Source organism: Trichosurus vulpecula, chromosome 2 (assembly GCF_011100635.1).
Source record: "Trichosurus vulpecula isolate mTriVul1 chromosome 2, mTriVul1.pri, whole genome shotgun sequence".
NCBI classification, from domain to species: Eukaryota; Metazoa; Chordata; class Mammalia; order Diprotodontia; family Phalangeridae; genus Trichosurus; species Trichosurus vulpecula.
This window is the reverse complement of record NC_050574.1, coordinates 21,624,259-21,630,258: the sequence shown is the minus strand read 5'-3', so window position 1 is coordinate 21,630,258 and position 6,000 is coordinate 21,624,259. Positions and strand designations below refer to the sequence as shown.

The 6,000-nt window shown below is 44.1% G+C and overlaps 1 protein-coding gene across 1 annotated transcript in view; it reads left to right on the top strand.

The window, feature by feature from the left end:
* Window positions 1–695: 695 nt before the first annotated feature.
* The window catches only part of PARK7 (Parkinsonism associated deglycase), a 28,319-nt gene continuing 23,014 nt past the window's right edge, over window positions 696–6,000 (top strand). Inside the window, exon 1 of the mRNA XM_036744607.1 lies at window positions 696–800. The gene's annotated coding sequence lies outside the window, so the exon portion shown is untranslated. The remainder of the gene's footprint in view (window positions 801–6,000) is intronic.

The following is a 6,000-nucleotide window of genomic DNA, read 5'->3' as shown; positions in this document are numbered from 1 at the left end:
AAGGTTACCAAAAATAGTTATGGTTGATATTTACCTAATACTTTAAGATTTCCAGTAATAATGATAAGCTGATATTTATACGATGTTTTAAGGTTTGCAAGAATGACAGTGGATATTTATATAGCGCTTTAAGTTTTGCAGTAATAATGATAGCTGTTATTTATATAATGCCTTAATATTTGCAATAATAGTTAACACTTGACATTTACACAGCGCTTTACGTTTGTAATAATAATAACCAGGCGAACGCCTTGATAATATTTAGCTGGTTGCATCAATTTGTGCTTTTATTAATAAAACATTTAAGTCAATGAGGGCGCCGTTCAAAACAGACATCTAAAAAGTAATGTAAAAATTGACCCTCCCCAGGCGCCCTGCCACGCCCACCCTAGTCTACAGCCCTCTTCCGGTTCAATACAGAGCAGTCAGCTCCCTATTCCAAGCGCGCACACGTGCCCGAGGCCTCCCCCGCCCCGCAGTCTCCAGCAAGCGCATGCGCGGATTTAACCACGCCCCCTTCACCCTCACCTTCACCCACCGGCTCACCCGGCCGGGCTCGTCTCGTCCCGCCCCTTCGACCCCGCGTGGGCTCGCGCCTCCGCTCGCTCGGTAACGCGAGACGGGATGGGGAGAGGGGGCGGTTCTGCCGCCCGGCGATGCCCTTAGAGCGAGCGGGCCGCGGTGACGTTACCGCTCGCGTCACTTCCGCCCACTTCAGAACTCGTCAGAGAGGCTGTGGGTGTGGAGCTTCGTTCCCCGCGCTGGTCCCGGCCTTCCGCCCGCTAGGCGCCTGAGAAGCGGTGAGAGGCGCCCGGGTCGCGGCCCCTCGGCTCGCCCTGGTTGTCAGTTTTCCGGCCGTCGCCCACTTCGCGGCCTCAAATGTCAGAGCGCTCCGTCCGTCGTTCCTCCGCCCCCGCACCCGGCGGGGAGGTCAGGGCGCCTCCGGGGCTAGGCCTGGCCTGCCCCGCGTGACCGCGGCACCAGCTATAATGGGAAAAGTGTCCCAGGCTTGCGGACCGCGGCCTGGGCTGTAAAGGGCGTCCCTTGGGGTCTCAGTTTCGTGATCTGTGAAGTGGGAGGAGGTTTGCGTCAGATGACCTTCGAGACCGTTCTCCCCAGACTCCATGATTCAGGGATGCACGGGAAGCCCAGAGGGTGGGAAGGATTTGAACCCAGGCCCCAGGACTCCAGATCCGGTTTATCTTAGCTCCTGGCTAAAGAGACCTTTAATAGGACTAGAATAACCAGTGTTAGTTCATCAGGAATGCGTGACAGTTGACTTGTGGAAGCAGGAGGAAGAAAAGAATAACGTGTGTGTGTGTGTATATATACATAGATATGTACGTGTATAGCACGTATATTATACAAATGTATGATTAATATATGATGCAAACAAATGTACATATAAGTAGATATATGCACACCTATACATTGCACGTTTATGCTTATACAGTTTGTAAAACGTTTTGTGTATGTTATTTCTAACTGAGGCTGAGGGAAGTTATTGGAATTGCCCAGGGTCACATAGTTAGTAAATGCGATGGTAAATCCCGAGTCCAGCACCACCTAGCTGCTTCAGCTTGTAGCCTTTGCCCACTCTGGCCTCTTTTTTTTCTTCCCTTTGGAGGGAGTGGGGAGGGTTGGGGTGGGCTTGGTAAGTGTATGGGTTTTGCAAGGGTGGCTAGGATCTTGTGATTTTACTGCCGTGGGAAGTAACCATTGATAGAGGAAGTTCTCCAGCAGTAACAGCTTCTCTGTCACTAAGTCCCAAACAGTTGCCTGGGACACTGAGGTTGAGAGATTTAAATATGGTCATGCATCCAGTATCGGTCAGAGGCAGGACTTGAGTCCAGGACTTGCGCGGTAATGAGAGCTCAGTTCAAGGAATGACAGCGAGTCTTCTTAGGCTGAAACATAGCCAGGATGGAGGAGAACATGAAGGTTACATTTACACAATTTAGAAAAATAGATACAGCCCTGGTCTTCCCTGAAGTTGCTCTTGGTAAGGTGACTGAAGCTGGTCTTACTGATAGAAGAGAGAATAAGGGAGCCAAGTAAGATTTCTCTGTAGTATTAAGTGTGACTCCGAGGAAGTCTGCATTGTGTCTTTATTCACTCAGCCTCAGACTGCTTTTCTTTTATGTCTGTGATGTTTATGTGTCTTTGGGGCATGGTTTGTACAGTTGAGTTGGCTTGCACACTGCGGTCTTAGGGTGTAAAATATGCCAAAGCAAAGTATGGTAATAACCATCACAAAGTCAGAAGAAACTGTACTTTTCAAGTACTTTTCCATATTCTCTGTCAGTTGTTGGACCTTCACAACTTGAAGGATTCCTATGCAGTAATCTGAAATCATTCAGGAGGAACCTATGCCTTTATAGCTGCTAGATCTGTTCCTGGATTTTAATAATAGCTAATATTTTATAGTGATTTAAGGATTGCAAAGCACTTCACATAGATCAGCTCATTTCATCTGGTGTTATCGCCAGAGGAAACACCATCTTACCATTATTGGATTCTAAAGCCCTGGAAGAAAGAGTCCAAATTTATTTTTTTGTTAAAGAATCTAGTGCAAGAAACATTTCCTTTTATATGCAAGGCACTTATGATATAAAGACAAAAGTAAAGAAGAGTCCCTGTCTAGGGGTTACCATATTTCACCAATAAGTAAATGCTCCATGACTTAAGGCTGGAGGAAGCACAACAGAGATTAGGGAAGGCTTCCTGTAGGGGGTGGCATTGAAGGAAGCCAGGATTCCATGAGGCAGGAGTTCATGCCAAGAATAGGGGACAAGGGACAGCCAGTGTGAAGGCACAGTGAGGGAATGATCAGCTCAAGGAATGACAGAAAGTCATCTTCTTAGACTGAATGAAGGAGAAGATGAAATCGGTCTAAAAACAGTCTGGGGCCAGAGTGGGAAGAACTGTAAAATCTCCAGACCTTCAAGTCTACTGTTCTTTGCAGTTCTCATGTATAATGGGATCAGAAAATAATTTGAGTGGGCTTCCTTACTTTTGTCCTGGCTCTTGTTCTCCCAGATGCCCACTGTAGCAGGTAGCCCCCCCAGGCTTTGCCGGCCCTTTTAGCTGGAGGTGTTAATTACCACATTTGGGGGACTTGAAGTTGTTGCCAGTGATGAAATATTAGGTGCATCGAGTCCCTCTTCCATTGGTGGCATCTTCCATTCTCCACCATCTCTCACCGTGACTCTCTGGTCAGTTGCCACATCTGTTCCCTTCTACCTTCCCAGCATCTCTTGTCTCCAGCACCTTCATCTTTTACCTAGACTACTGCAGTACTCTAGATAGCTCTCCACAATCCAGTCCTTCCTTCACAAGGCTGCCTAGGCAATGTTCTTAAAGTACCGGTCTGACCGTGTCATTCCATTATCTCTGGTGCCACATAGGAAGGGCATTTAAAGCCCTTCACAACCTCACTCTTACCTACCTTTCCAGTTTTTTTATACGTTCTCCCCTTCTGGTACTTGATGGTCTGGCCAAACCAGCTGTATTACAGTTCTATGTCCTATCTGTGCCTTTGCTCCCCATGCCTGGAATGCATTCCTTCCTCATTAGAATCCCTGATTTCGTTCAAGGCACAGCTCAAGCACTACCTTGGGCATGAAGTTTTCACTGATCCCCACAGCTGCTAGTGTCTTCACTCCAAAATTCCCTCATCTATTTTGCATATGCCTGTATATACCTCAAGCCTGGCACATAGTAAGTGCTATATAAATGTTACCTATTGTTATTGTCACCACTAGTTAGAATTTAAACTCCTTGAGGATGAGGACTTATGTCTGACTCCCCAATGCCTAGCACTTCAGAGATCCTTAAAAAGCTTCTTGGTTGGTTAATTCCTTATGGAGGGGCATTGCCCATTCTTTTTGTTATATTTTTAGTTACTTTTTGTTGTGTTTCCTTTCCTCCCCATTCTGAACCTTCTGTCTCAAGATGTATATACCTCTCTTCAAGGCATGTACTGGTCCTACTTTTGGAACCCACCTAACTGCAACTTTGGTGCTTAGCAGTGTTGGACATGCAGTAGGTGCTTAATAAATGATTTTTTCAGTGTTACCTAAGAAAGGTAGTATAATAGGGTCATTTATCTTCAGTCTTTGCTGGAGAAACAAGACTGACCTATGTCCTTTTTTTTAAAATGGCAATTCTGTAATAATACTTTTTGATGAATGAGTTGTTTCTATCATTTTTACTTGTTCGGTGGAAATCTGATGGGAGTTTTATTCAAATCACTAAATTAAGACATCCTCGTGCTAGTGACTCATTATTAAGAAGAACTTGAGATCACTGTCTTCTTAGAGATAAAAAGATAAGTTAAAATGTAACTTCAGTACTGAAACTTTCAGATACACTGACATAAACATGTAAAATATTGTTCAAGATAATATTTTAACTTCATAACAGGTGGTTAAGTGCTTGGAAGTCTGGTCAGCTGGATTGAGTTTTGAACATGGATCAAGAAGTCCTGGGTTCAGATTTTGTTTCCAACACTTAACTGTGTGAACATGGAGAAGTCTCTTAACCCCTGTGTTCCAGACAAGCTTTAAGACTTTCCTATTAAGTTTTGGATAGGTTGTGATACATGCAGATTTTTCAAGAAGTCTGCGTGTTCATTGTGGGCCTGGCTGCTGACCGACAGGCATGGTCTCTGCCTTCAGACACTTTTTGGATGGACCAAACAGAAATGCATCAACAGAGAACAGGATTCGTAGTGGCTGATAACTGACATTTAGGATTCACCAAATGCTTTGCATACTTTATTTAATTTCATATGCTAGCAGCAGGTGTTTAAGCGCTACCTTGTATGACAATAAATTCTGAGTGTTTTGAAGGTTGATGGAAGGATCTGAAGAGTTTTGATTTTACAGATGAATAAACTGAGGCACAGAAGAGGAAAGCAACTTGTTGATTGGGCAAGTGACAGCCTCGTTTGGGAACTTGGTTTCCTCATCTGCAAAATGGGAGAGGGGTTGAATTAGATAGTCTCTGAATCCTATGATCTGTTTCTTAGGATTAACAGTAACTAGAAAAAAATATTTGCCCTAGGGTTGAATTTTCCCGTTGTATAGCTTTAATAATCAATATACTTTATATCAATTCAATTCCTACTATGAGCCGGATGCTGTGCTAGACACTGGAAATAAAAAGACACAGATGAAGCAATTTCTGTTCTCAAGGAGCTTACGGTCTGTCAAGGGATACAACAGGTACATGTATAATACAGAGGAAATACAAGGTGGGAAAAATATTGGGGAGGATCAAGAAGGGCTTCATGTAGAAGATGATGCCTGAGATGTGTCTTGATGAGACATTCTGTCAGATGGAAGAGATGAGGGAGTGTATTTCAAGCATGGAGACCAGAGAGAGGACTATGTGTCCCAGAGAAAAAGCCAGTTTGTCTTGATTATAGAGTACGGGAAAGAGAACATAGAATACATAACAAGGCTGGAAAGGTAGATTCTAGAAACCAGAAAAGTTAATATTTTATCTTAGAGGCAATAGGTAGCCATTGGCATTTATTGAGTTGGGGAGGGACACGGTCTTATCTTGACTTAAGGAGAATCACTTTGACAACTATGTGAAAGGTACATTGGAATGGGGAGAAACTTGAGGAGAGAGACTAATTAGGGGCTTATTACCATAGTCTAGGCCAGAGGTGATAAGGGCCTCCAGTGGAGTGGTGGCTTTGTGAGTAGGGAGAAGGGGTTTGGATTCAAAAGATGTTGGGAAAGTAGAAGGGATGAGATGTGTTGATTGATTGACTGTGGAGTGAGAGAGAATGAGGAGTAAAGAATGATGCCAAGATGACAAGCTCGGCAAACTGGAAGAAATAGTATGTCAAAAGACTGAAGGAATTGGAATTTGTCCTTGGAATTTTAAGAGTAAATACGGGTATAGCGTGAGATAGTCTCTGTTCAATTTCTGTTTGGATCAAAGTGGTTTAAAAACAGCAGACGCTTTGGGGGACAGATTGGAGTA